Genomic DNA, 14464 nt, shown 5'->3' with positions numbered 1-14464 from the left:
CTGCCAAAGCCGCCCTCCCCGCCGCGCCGATACGTCGGCCCCGCGGTTCGGCGATCCTCTCGCTCCCACAGTACGCTCTCGTAGACTACCGTCCTCTAGCCGCGCCGCCACCTCTGGCTACGTTCTTGTGGAGGCGCACGGCGGTCAGCGCCGCCACCGCTGGCGACGTTCGTGTGGAGACGCACAGCGGTCAGCTTCTCCCACGGTACGTGCATTCTAGACTGAGGCCCCGTTCATGTCGGTGTAGCGCTGAATGTTAGCTGATAGACGTTGTTAATCTCACTGTTTGCCGAAGTAGTTTAATGTCAATATGCTCTGCTTAAGAAGCTTCCTTGCCCTGTTCTGCACTCAATCTGCTTAGCTAAGATGGCATGCCAAGGCCGATTAGTTGCTAAAATATCCTGCCATATATTTATTGTGACGTAGATTGCCATGGTCTAGTAGCCAATCTGTTAGGTGAAATAGCTCTACACCGTTTTATACTCGATCTTTGTTGCGGTGATGGCCTTCGTTAGTTTAATGGCTGTGTGCTCGGCCTCATTGACTGCTGAAACAGCCTGCCATAATTTGGCACCCAAATCTGTTTGCTGAATTAGCTTTACATATATTTTGTTACTTAGATCTGCTCGTCCAAATATCTTGCCATAGCTTTAGACATCGACCTAGGTATTTTTTTTCTGGGCTTCATAAAAAATCATATATGTTTTTCCTGTAATATCTAGTGGAAGAACTAATTTGTATGTCTAACAGATGGACAGGACTTGGATAACTTCTGCTCGAAGATTCTCCGCTGCATATGTCGAGGGGGTTGAAAACTTCATGAACTTTATCAGAGCTGAGTACGGTGGTCCGAAATCAGATGTGATCTGCCAGTGTAGCAGTTGTATGAATTCAGTTACAAGACCCCAGTGAACTGTGCAAAATCATCTACACTTGTATGGGATGTCGGTCACATATACTAGGTGGGTTCATCATGGTGAAGCTGTGAACGTCAATGTTATTGACTACGTGGAAGCAGCAGATCACCATCTTGATCTGCCTGATGCTCAGGTGGAAGAGGAGGAGAGGTGGTGGTGGCAGAGCCAGTGAGTTTGACCAACATTGAAACAATGCTACGAAATGCTCGTGCATTGCGTGAACTTTCACCTGCAGAAGAAAAATGGTGGGCCCGCATGTTGGAACAATGCAACATTGCTGTCACCCCAGGAAATAAGCTGTCAGTATTCTCAGCTATGGACACCTTTCTTCAGGTGAAGACATCTGAGCGGATGACCAACAAATCATTCGATGTGATGTTGGCTACTTTCTGCAAATCTTTCCCAGATGCGTCTGAGCTGCCACACACCTACAGTAAAATGAAGAATTTCCTTCGTGCAGTTGGAATTGGATATGATATGATCCATGTTTGTAAGAATAATTGTGTTCTGTTCCGGAAGGATTATGCCAACTTAAGTGAATGCCCGAAATGCAAATCATCAAGATGGAAAGATGGCGATGCTGTGAAGAGGATTCCTCACAATGTTCTGAGACATTTTCCAATTACACCAAGATTGCAGAGGTTGTTTCATCACTACAAAAAAAATACACTTCCGTGATGATACATGTTTGTCACAGTAGGTCGCGTTTTTTGTCATGCATGTACATCCATGACGATTTTATGACAGAATCAAGATAGTCATACATGTGTTGTCGTAGAAGTGTTCCATGACATTACCAAAATTATCATCACGGAAGTGTCCACTTCCATGACGATAAATCGCGCGTCACATAAGTGCTTTCGTCAAGGGTGACCGACACGTGGCATCCACCGTAACGGAACGCCGTTAAGCTATCGGGTCGGGTTTTGGATCCGATAACCCGTTAACAGCCCCGACCAATGGGGATTTTCCACGTGTAAAATCATCATTGGCTGGAGGAAACACGTGTCGGCTCACTGTTGGGACAGATGTCATCCGCTCATTGGACCGAAGGCGCCTATGATACGGCGACACGTGACACGGCCCAACAGAGGTCCATTTCTGTGAAAAGGTCGGCCCGTTTGACTTGATCAAAAGGTGGCGGGCCGGCCCACGGAAAGACTGTTAACGGCCTGTTCGCATATAGCCCATTCACAGCCCGCTAACCCAGGGGCCGTTACGCCGTATCCGAATTAGGCCCAGTAGCGTCATCTGGGCCGTCCAATATGATGCAACCCGTTTTAACTTCCGGCCCATGTGTGGCCCATGACTTCTTTCGGCCCATATGAGGACCTTTGTAACTCTTGGCCCATTAACGGCCCGTGGTGAAACTAGCCCGTAATGAACAGTGTATCACTTTATACCCATTAACGGCCCGTTATTCCGTTGGGCCGTTTCCAGCCCAAGTTATCTTTCGGCCTTCTCAGGGCCCATTGATTCTTTGGCTCATTTGCAGCATTCAGTTACATACGGCCTGTTACTATCATTTTCTGCTTCTGGGCCAAATTCAGCCCGTCGTTACAGTCGGCCCGTTTGCAGACCGTTAATACGTTGGGCCGTTTTCATGTCAAAAGACCCGTTGGGCTGTTTTCATAGAGTTATCAAATACGGCCTATTAACGGCCCGTTATGGTCCACGAATAGTACAGCCCATGATTGGCGAAATGATGATACGCCCCGTAGAAGGCCCATGGATCCTACGGCCCAGATGAGGCCTATGGATAGTACGGCCCGTAGAAGGCCCATGGACCCTACGGCCCGTAGAAGGCCCATGGACCCTAAGGCCCGTATAGAAGGCCGATGGATCCTACGGCCGGACGAAGGCCCATGGATCATACGGCCTGCAGGAGGCCCATGGTTACAACAGTCCGTGTGTTGCCATGATTATTTTGGCCTAGTTACCAAAAATAGGCTATTGTGGCCACTAGAAAAAAAAGAAAAAGAACTGTAGTGACTACAAGCAAACAACTAAACAAGACAATAAGGAAATAAATCAGCAAGCAATTAACGCTAGCCTATTACCGCTATTACACATATTACATCCACTGGGCATCAAGGTTCGCCACCAGTGCAAATATAGGGAACAAAGCAGCACATTACATACACTGGCCGTCAAAATTGGCCACCAGTGCAAATAAATGCGGCAGCAAAACAAGAGCATAACTGAAACAACTTCAGAAGAGCTCAAGAAACGTTATCCTGGGTATCCACCATGCTGGCAATAAGCTTAGCAAGCTGATTAGCTTTGTCCTGTTTGGCGCTAAAATCCTCCAACGCTTGCTGTTGCACTAGAAAGTATGCATCTGAATGCTCCAGGGACTTCCGCAGTCCTTCCGCTTCTTGTCGCAGCACAACTGATCGATGTCTTTTAGCTTGTAGTTGAGACTCAAGAAACCGAACTGATTCAGACAGTGAGTTTGAATAGCTTGTGCAAGCGGTAGTGGCCAGTAACTCGAACACTAAACCAAGACAGGACTTTGGGGTTGTCTCGCTGTCTTCAAGATAGTCTTCCTTAGCTGTTTTATCAGCTTTGTTGGAGACCAACAAGGATGTGTCACTATCCTGAACCTTATCTGCATTACTTCCTTTACCATTGCTTAATAAGGCACTCTTCCCCAATATTCTGTCAGCATTCTAAAAGAAGAAACAAGCAGACATAACAAGTTTAGCATGTACTAGTATATGAAACTCATTTCGGTGAACCAGTTCATTAGTAAGGTGGACAGGATTAAAGTACCAAGTCTTCTATTGCCAAGTACTAGTACATAATAAAAGCATCAAACAAACATATATCTATGTCCTATGGTCACTGCATTGTCTTGCCAAATCAAAATAGAGACACAGTTCAAATCATATCAGTTCAAGACAAAGCAGCAGTGAAAGAATACAAAGCGTGGGAAACTACACGGCACAACAAGATTTCAGATGGGTACCACGGGTCTACATGTACAATAACACTATTGGATCTGTTGGGATGCTAGTAGTGTGCATGATATGAAAGTCAACTGTATACACAATTGAAATTGAAATCAACAGAGCTATTGATAAGAGCAAACCTGTTAAAGAAATATGTGTCAACATACCTGCTGTGCCATTGGAGTTTCGATTGGATCCTTCAATTTAAAAATAAGTTTGTATGAGTAAATACAGTGATACAAGAGCAAAGCAATCATAGTTAAAAAGGCGCGCCTAGGCTCTAGGCGTTGGCAAAACACATTGCGCATAACTACACATAATCTATGCATAACTGCGCATAAGCATGCGCTTTGGTCAGTAAAGCGCAAGGCGGTGGCAAAACGCACAATTAACGCCTAGCGCTTTTTTGAACTATGATAGCAATGGAATCTTAAATTAGAACAGTTGTTCTTCAGGTTTAGGCACTTGTTCTACATGAACAGAGTACAGTAAGACGCAAGAATATAATACTTAAAAATAGAAAATGAGCTCATAGACTTTACCACATTCTTGGTTCGGGACCAGTACAGAACAAGGCGTTCCCAGTCATCGTCCAGTAAATGTGTCTCAGGAGAACGTAAGGGAATTTCATGAGTTTCTTTGCCGGTGAAGTACATTTTCTTCAGGTAATTCCGATACTGCCACCAAGCATTCTTGAAGATAGCAGAGGTATTAGCACATGTTACCTCATCCTGAGTTTCCAAATCGGTCCTTCTCTATAGAGAAAAATGGGAAAATTTGATGTATTATAACCATCATGGAGGTAGGATGTATGGGACGAAGCAAAGTAATTTCCATGAATAACATTACTTACACATAACTCCTGGACAAACACCTGCAACTGGCATTTTCCTTCATCTTCAGTATAATATTTCCAAGATGGGAAGATACGCACATATGATTTAACAACATCAAATGTGATAGATGCTAAACTACGACTAGCTGGTTGTGCTTCCTCCACAGGAATAGGCGTACTAACTGGTGGAGTTGGGGTTCGCCATGATAGTACTGGCCCTTTGGGCTCTGGAGCTGCCTTACTAACTGCTCTTGTTTGGGAGCTCTGTGGTGGAGATGGTGCTGCGTCAATAGGAACTGGGTTACTATCGGCTAGGGTTGGGGTTAGATTGGGTGAAGCTGGTTCTCTGTCCATCGCAGTAGGGGTACAATCTGTGAGAGTTTGGGTTATGTGTGGTAGGGCTGGTTCTTGTGCATGTACAACCGGGGTGCTATCTCCACCAAGAGGTAGCACTGTTTTATTTGAAGACCGTGTTTTTAGTCCGCTAGATACTGGCATCACCCACTCCAATTCAAATGGCTGATAAACAGGAAACATAGTTGAATGTACAGACATTGTATGAGAGACAGATGCAATAGATAGTGTGGAAAAAAGAGGGCATGAAATAGTTGACATGTATATTGTTTAACTAAAACGGATAGCATGACATAATTTCACATATATGATGTCTATCTAAACTGGATAGCATAGCATAACATAATTCAAAGATATGATGAATAACTAAACAGGATCGCATGACATAATTCACCTACATGTTATCTAAGTAATCAGGATCGCATCATTTAATTCACATATGTGATTTATATGCTAAACAGAGGGCATTCGATATGATGTATGAACTAAGAACATGGTGTTGAATATTGTGTATATGACGTCTAAACTATGCAATGCAAGACACCGTATGCATGATATGAGCAGTATAACTATGCCAAGTTAGAGCATACACCTCAGTGGGGGAATAGGACTGGGCATCTGTCTTTGAATCCATCTCTGAGGAGCTCTCGGGACCCAACAAGAGATCTGCTTCGACAGGTACCACTGTCTGCTCTGAAGGCCTTGTTTTCACTCCAGATTTTTCCATCTCCTACCCAAATGGCTGATTCACAGGAAGAGTAGTTTAATGTACAAACATTGTCGACAAATGGAAATGTAATGAAGAAAATGATGGGCAAGATATCATTCAAATATATGATGCCTGGTTAAATAGGATGGCATTGCACATTTCACATATATTATGGCTGGCTAAAAGACATGAGACTGCATAATTCCCATATATGATATAGAAACTAAACAGGTGGCATTATAGAACATGTCTAAACTAAGCAAATGACATATATGATGTCAAAAGTAGGCACTGCAAGGCAACATATGCATGATATGACTAACATCATCATGCCAAGGTTGAGCAAACACCTTGGGGGGTAAATAGGAGTGGTCAGCGGCGTCTGAATCCGCCTCAGAATAGATATGTTCCTCTGGATTACAATCTGGAGAGGGGTGGAGAGGGTTTGCCATTGAACCCACCATGGAGCGATGTCTGCATGACATTGTATTGCCGCGCAAAACTCTTCTCTTTTTCTCTACATGTTCAGCATGACTGTGTACAATATCTGACATGCATACAAAAAAATATGGTGAGATTATGTAAGGAGAGCATGCAGAAATTTAGAGTGATGGTAACAACCAGTGGATCGACGTTTTTCCGTTGAACCAAAATATCCCTAATGGATCAACGTGAATGTATAGTAATAAGTGATGCAACAAGTGTACAACCTCTTTGCCGTAGCCGTGTTGACCTCAGCATCATTGGGTTGGTCGCTGAAGCAGTTGAGGCAGAGGTGGCTGTCGGAGGTGTGGAGGAAGATCTGAGGAATCTGTAGACGGCGTCCAGGGCAGTGCTCTGTTGTGATGGATCGTTCTGTCGTTGGAGCAGCTCCGGTGAGCCGTAAGACATCAAGGCTGAAGCAGCACAAGACAGACATCGTCAATCTCAAGTGGGATTCTAATAGCATCTCCAATAGATGATGTAAAATGGATGTAAAATTAACATCACCGAAAACCACCTGACTACAACTGATGACGTAAAAACTGTTGACTCTGAACTTAACTGTCAAAACTGAAATTTACTGTGGAATCTGAATGCTACTGTCGAAACTGAACGCAATGGTAGCAGAGAGGCACTTGATAGGTAGTTTAGAGAGGGCCTGCAGTAAATCTTCAACCTGCACCCCCCTGAGCTGCCAGCCACCACCGCCGAACCGCCGGCCCCAGCACCGCCTCGCCGCCCCGAAACAACTCGCCACCGCCGCCCCGGCCAGCCCTCTAGGCCTCCCGCCCCCACCCTGAACCCTAAGATAGATAGTGCGGTACCTCTCCGGCGAGCCCCCGTCCCCGCTGCGGGTGGTTCTTCCTTAACTCCGGCGAGCCCCCCCAACCCCTGAAAATCGACTGACCCAAAAGTCGATTCAGTCGACTGAAGTGTGGCTTAATCGGAACGGAGGAGCAGCACGAGCGAGGGGGAGAGCAGCAGCAGCAGCTGGGCGAGCGAGCGAGCGATCGAGCGAGAGCCAGAACAGCAGCAGCAGCGCGAGCGAGCGAGCGAGAGCCGGAGCAGCAGCAGCAGATCCGGCTAGTATGGACGCCGCCGCTGAAGGGGCCTCGCACTGGGGGAGAGCCGCCGTGGAGATGTCGCCCGTGGCGCTGGCTTCAAGGTAGCCGCTCCATGGGGGTGCAGGATGGAGCACCGTCGGCGCTGGGAGGTCGAGTTAAGGAGACGGTGCGATGCGATGAGTGTACAACCTCTTTGGTGGCGCCAAGTAGGCCTCGGCTTCGTCCGAGGAGTCGGTGAGGATGCTGCGATTACGGTGGAGCAGGTTAAGGCGGCGCTGTGGGGATGGAGCAGCCGCGATAGACGAGGCCATCGTCGGAGCAGCTCCTTGGAAGAGGAGGACGGGGCGGCTGAACCGGCGGGACGGCGAGATGGACGACGGATCCTCATCCGGGGAGGTTGACGAGGGACGTCGAGCTATTGCGGTGGACGACATTGTCGGGGAAGAGGCTCCGGCTGGGCAGTGGTGACGTGGCGGACGGAGGAGGGTGGGGTTTCGCGGCTGGAGCGGAGAGGTTATGGCGGCATGGGATTTCGAATGGCGAAAAGGGGGCGATGGGAGGGGGTGAAGCATGACTTAGGGACGCGCTTGTCCAAAATGTAGGGTGTGTTACAAAAGTACCCCCCACCGATTTGAACTAGCCGCCCTTTCGGCTCGGGGTTAGAAGGGGGATTTCGCCTGTCGGGATTTGGCAGCTGGAGGGAGTTTTCGCGCGCGTTGTAATTTCGAGATAGCAAGGCGCGAGTTGTGAAGGTGCCAGTTTTGGGAGCATGATATCTGAATTTTCGGGATATAACAAGACGCGGGTTGAATTTTAGGGACAAGCCTAACGTGTAGTAATATTGTACTTGTACGTACCAAATCAATTCGCACTTCCCTCACCCAAAAAGAAAACGAAAAAAATAAAACTATTCACACCAAACAAAGAGAGAGTCTTGCCCCGTTTTACTATACAAATGCTATTCAAAGCTACTCCCTCCTTCCATCTATATAGGGCCTAATGCATTTTTCGATGCTAACTTTGACCAAATATTAGAGCAATGATATATGACATGCAACTTACACAAAGCACACCGTTAAATTCGTCTGTGAAAGGTTCTTTCAATGATATAATTTTCACATTGTGCATGTCATGTACTACTAATCTTGTCAATAGTCAAAGGCGGTCTTAAAAATCTCATTACGCCCTATATAGATGGAAGGAGGGAGTATGAATCCATGTTATGTCCGATTAAATTTTTTCGCTTGCTGTATAATGCATGTAACCTACTCATACCAACATTTTAGTGCATTCCAAATGTCTATACTACCGCTGCAATTCGAACTAAATTTGAATTCGTTTCTCTATTTCAATAAGAATCTACAATCATGATTGTTGCCAACTTCGACCATCATAGTTTCCTTGCTATCCGCCAGATATAAATCGGACGGCCTATAATGCAGGATGGCAGGCACACCATCATCAACAACTCCGTTTTTTATAAGAGTAGAGATAAAATATATTAAATGTAGTATAACATGTTCATAACCACACCATGTGTATCACCGTTATATATATTCACAGATCCGTCGGTTTGAAACACTATGATAAATTCTTCAAATATCCGAATTCGCTTTTTATAATGAAGTATATATGATCTCTATTCGTCTTTTACACCCACACAACCCTCTTATCTTTGTAGCTAGCGCTAACTTTCTCTTGTGCATGCACACGCCCGCATCCCTCTCACCCTCCCTCAGCATTCTCTAGCTCCATCGCGCAAATTCGTCTTTTCACTTTAGGTCGTTCACCCACGGTGTGTGTAGGCCCCCCAGCTCCTTCTTTACGGCACACATCGATCGATATGCCTCTCTAGCCAGGTGTGCCTAGCACAAACACAAGCTTCCCCTCTTCTCTTGTCACCGTCCATGCCTCACTCCTACCACTCTTTTCATCGTTCTCGTACTCGCACACTCCTCCCCCCTCGATATAGTATGCCTCTCGTACCACCTCCTATATGCATCCCTCTCTCTCTATCCTTCTCCTCGTGCCTCATTTGCTTCTAACACACACATGCATGTATACCGATCGATCTCCCAACATATACCTAGATCGACTTTAACTACCCCCCCATCGATCGACGTACCTCACAAGTTATGTCTCTCCTTTCTCTAACAAAGGGCGATTGATCTTCCTATGTAGTTACGTCTGCTTACCACAGCCACATCGTCCCCCCTCATCATTCGTGCATGCCTCCTGACCCGTCTCTCACACGCACGTGCACAGACAACAAGTAGCCATCTCCTCTCTTATTGATATTGCGGGCGTGCCCTCCGTTTGTCTAGCAAGCCTATCCCACCATTTGTTAGAAGCAACTCCACTACCACCCCCTCCAACACTCTAGCTCTGTCTCTCTCCCAACCTTATTCCTCTCCTGCACATATGCATGGATGCCGATCGATCTCCCTTAATACATGAGGCAGATCGATCTCCTTAATACATGAGGTAGGCCTCTCTCCTCCTCCACACATATACCAGCCATTGTACCTCTATAGTTAATTGGGCCTCCCTCTTCCCCCACCACACACCAATAGTCGAGCGCTGCAGGTAGGTATCCATGCCACAGAGACAAACTGCACATGTCCCATCTCACGTTCCAGTAGGCCAGCCACTCTATATCTTTGACGTGGGCACACACAAATTCGATGGAACTCTTTATCGATCGCGCGCGCACACGCACACACACATCATCCCTCTCTCCGATTCTATGGACACCTCAAGCCGATGATACCTCCACTCCCTTCTCGTGGATCGCCCCCTCTATATATTTGTTATATCCAGGACTCTATTTCACACACATTGCATATGTTACATTTTTTGATTGACCCCCCCCAAAAAAACTCTCAAGAACCCACACACTATATCTCTCTAGGTTTGTATATCTCTCACACAACCCCACGTAGGTGGTGTACGTATACAAGAAGAGAATAGGTGCACCATGCACGTACTCACGCTTCGTGCCCAGCCACACCCGCGCGGGTACATGGTGGAGATCATTTCTTTACGAAATGGCAGCCCACGTGCTAATTTGAACGCCTGTAGCGGTTGTTTACCTAGGGAGGTCGTGTACCACGCGTGCACGAAACAAAGTTCGACTTGACGCGTTATTTTTAAATAAAGTTATAGCGCTCAATGGCATGTACACAGAATATAAGACAATTTTTATGGAGAAAAAGGTAGTCCGCTCACTATATACAATGGAGCCTGCCTGCCTGGTTTGTCGCTCTTCAGAGTATCTCACACAAGGCTGCGGTGGCCTCTCTCTCTCACCGTTGGTCACTGATCCGGCCGCATCCCGTCCGCCGGGGGAAAGGGAGTGCGGTGGCTCTCACCGTTGGTCGACCGGCCGCACCCGGTCCGCCGGGGGAAAGGGAGGAAGTGCATCGTTTCTCCGTTTGACGGCGCCGAGGCAGCACGACCCGATCTGCGGTACACACCGTTCTCTCTGACCAAGCTCCGGCGCGGCAGGGCCTACGCAACCTGCTCGCAGATTCCGCCCGCCGCCGCTCACCTAGTTACATCCTGATGATCTCCAGGTATCCCCTCCAGCCTTGCTCCACTGCCCGTCTTCCCACGTCGCTGCATGTGGATCTTCCATAGTTCTTTGCCCAAAACGTAGCTCGTCCGGCGTACTTTCCATATTGCATTCTCGTCCTCACAACATTTTAGACAAACACAACCGTGTTGTTATCTTCCCTTAGGACAGGGAATATGCTTCTTTTTTGTCGTCGCATGTGTCATCAACTGTTATTGGCCAGTAATTGTTTCCTTTCTACTCGTTGCTATTGCGACCTTTTGGTGAACTGCACAAATCACTTTTTTCTTAAGAGTGTTTTGTGCAGTTGTACTAAAATGTCACACGGGCAACGTCTCTACATTTCAGTGCGACTGCACAAAGGGAGATTGGTTTCGCCCTATCCTCCTCATCCAACTCCGAGCCTAATCTTCTCCAACTAGTTAGTCTTAAGAGAGACTGCAAAGGTGACCGACTTCTATTTGTGTGTTTATTGTTTCATCAGCAGTCCTCTATTATTGTAATCACACTTAATATCTTTGGAACAGGGACGCTCAGCTCTATTTTAGTGGAACTGCACAAAATGATCGGAATGTTGCATGCTCCAGACAGCTACTTTTTTTCCCAACATGCCTTGTTGATTTAGACAGAGCTGGGAGGACGTTGCCGCCAATGAAAGCATGGATCAATTTTAATTTAACACCTTCTCACAACTCTGTCTTCAATTGTGATGTAATTATTAGCTCTGATCTGCTAATAATTGACATGCATTAGCAAGGAAGTTAGTTTTTTATTGTTTCCGAAAGAGCATCGATGGCAAGACACGCGAAACAAAAGCTGAAAGCTCACACCATTATACAATTTCATGTCGCTGGAAAATTATTTGTATAGTACGTCAATTATGTAAACAAATGATGGAAGCTTGATAGCATTGCCAGAAGCCTCTTCATCATCCGGGTCCATGTGCCATGCACAAAATTATACTCCTTCGTTCCTAAATATTTGTCTTTTTACAAATTTCAAACGGGCATATTTTAGAGTGTAGATTTGATCATTTTGCTTCATATGTGTACTCCCTCCGTTCCTAAATATTCTATTCGTCTTTCTAGAGATTTCAACAAGTGACTACATACGGTGCAAAATGAGTGAATCTACACTCTAAAATATGTCTATATACATCCGTATGTGCCAGTCCATTTGAAATCTCTAAAAAGACAAATATTTGAGTAGTCACTCGTTGAAATCTCTAGAAAGACAAATACTCCGGAGTATATTTAAGAACCGAGGGGGTAGTGCACAACCGCATGGGAGACTCAGCCCGGTCGTTGCGCCGCATTAATAGTAAGTAATGAGCAGTCAAATCATAAGCCCCACCTTTCCCACTGTAAGTTGCTCTGAAGAAGCAACAATCAAAACGCTCTTCTTTGAATCCGCTCATACTACTCCATCCATCACTGTTTATACAACGCGCTTCAGAAAAAAGAAAAAGAAAATCTGTGGGACCAAGGCGACTAGCGATCGGCCTAAAAAATAGCTTGGTAGTTATAGCACGGCGTCTATTACTAGAGGGAATAATGCGTACACACATGCATGCAGTGCTTCCACCCCGGGTACACACATGCATGCAGTTACTCCACTCCGTAGTAGTATAGTACATGGAGAGAAAATTGTGGACTTGATTGCGGTTACCACGCCCTAATTAATTGAGCATTAAACCAAACGCGTCTAAAGTCTCTCTGGTGGTGGAAATGCATTGAGAGAAATGCGTCATAATGAAGCGCGCCCTATAAACTGTGACGGAGGCAGGAGTAGTATGAAGGTGCAAAACCAAGTATGCGTATGGCCAGTCAGTCAACGCACCTCCTCTTGGCATATCACTAACATGTGGGACAGGAGTGTGAGCAAACCGATCTCAATTGACGGCAAAGAGCCAACCCGCCGTTCCTTGAGAGAGACGAGGAGCGAGAACACACAGACGGGCTCGCATGGAGGCCAAGGTATATTCGAGCATGGTTGGTTGATCGATATCATTCATTACATGTTGGGCTGCCGTTTTCCGCCCTTCTCTGGAATAAACGTGTACTTTATCAGAGATAAGAAAATAAGAGTACAGACGCTCCACCATGCGGTTCTAGTAGTAGTACTACTCGTACTACTGCGCTTGGCTCTTTGCCTCTTCGTGAAGTCGAACAATAATGGTACTCCGCATGTTGGGTACTACAGTGTATGCCTCTGACAATCTGACACCGAATGGACTGATGCATGTCCACCGAGGGTAGGTTGCATTAGTCAAAAGGCGTAAGCGAGCTTCACCTTGTCCTGCAAGCTTCTCCTCATTCTGCGAGTTGATAGGACACACCAAAAAGTAGTGCTAGTCCATACTCCCTCCTTTCCGGTTAATATGGCTTAATCTTTTTTGCGGGTAAATGAGAGAGCTTTATTCATATATAAGCATTCTTAGGACGATCAGCCAAGACACAGGTCACTAGGAAGCGAGGTACCCCGCAAAAAAAGAAGTAGGAAGCGAGGTGTTTCATCAAGCCAGCTCTCGGCCACATTCAAAGTGCAGCAAGCACGGTTCGCACGAAGATGCGCCGCAAGGTTTGCTGACCTGTTTACATGCTGAATAACAAAAAAAGAGGAAATATTACCGAGCGCTACTATTTGTAACAGGATATGAGCCAGAATTAAGCGAGAATTGTGGCGAGTGTTACGTGCAATCAACTTCCATTATCACATGCGAGAACCCTCGAAGAGAACCAAATGTGTTGAAGATTGCTTTATCACATTTTAAAATTATAATAAGAGTGCAAATGCTCCTCCATCCGGTTCCTAGTACTAGTATAGTACGTACCTTTATAGACTATAGTAGTAGTACTAGTAAACTTTGCGCTTGGCTGTTCGCTTATTCGGGAAGTCGAACAAGAATAGCACTAGTAGTATAGTGTATGCTTCTGGTAATCTGACACCGAATTAACTGTTGCACGTCCACTGCCTGAGCGAGGGAGAGCTTGCATTAGTCAAAAGTTTCTCCTTGTCCTGCGAGCCACCGCGCGCAAGCTTCTCCCGTCCTGCAACCTTCTCCTCGTTCGGCAAGTTGACGGGACACAGCAAAGTAATGCTAGTCCATACTGCCTCCTCTCCGGTTAATATGGCTTAATTTCAAACGAGATAAATACACTGTCTGTCACTGTATATTTGTAAAAATATGGTCAGTGGACTTCATAATACGCTCATTGCGCTGAATATATATATTTTCCGGTGTTTATACGGTCACTAGCTCACCCTGACTGAGTATGTGTGTGCATGCACGTGTAGGTTGAGCACTTGAGCGTGACCGTGTGTGTTTCGTTGTGTGCTCGGACATGCATGCATTAGGGCGTCGCGCGCGTTTTTGCGTCCATGTGTACGTGTGACTGTTGCATACACGTAGGGGGAGTACATGTAGGGGCCACTAAGGAGTAGTCAAATCACACAGTAAGTTAGTCGGAAGAAGCAACCATCATTTCACTCTTGAATGACACGTACGCAATATAAAATGGTTGATATGGAGAGAAAAAGAAAACCACTATATATACACTAGCAGGAGCCTAAG

This window comes from Triticum aestivum, chromosome 3D (genome assembly GCF_018294505.1).
Source record: "Triticum aestivum cultivar Chinese Spring chromosome 3D, IWGSC CS RefSeq v2.1, whole genome shotgun sequence".
In the NCBI taxonomy this organism is placed as follows: domain Eukaryota; kingdom Viridiplantae; phylum Streptophyta; class Magnoliopsida; order Poales; family Poaceae; genus Triticum; species Triticum aestivum.
This window is presented reverse-complemented; position numbering follows the sequence as displayed.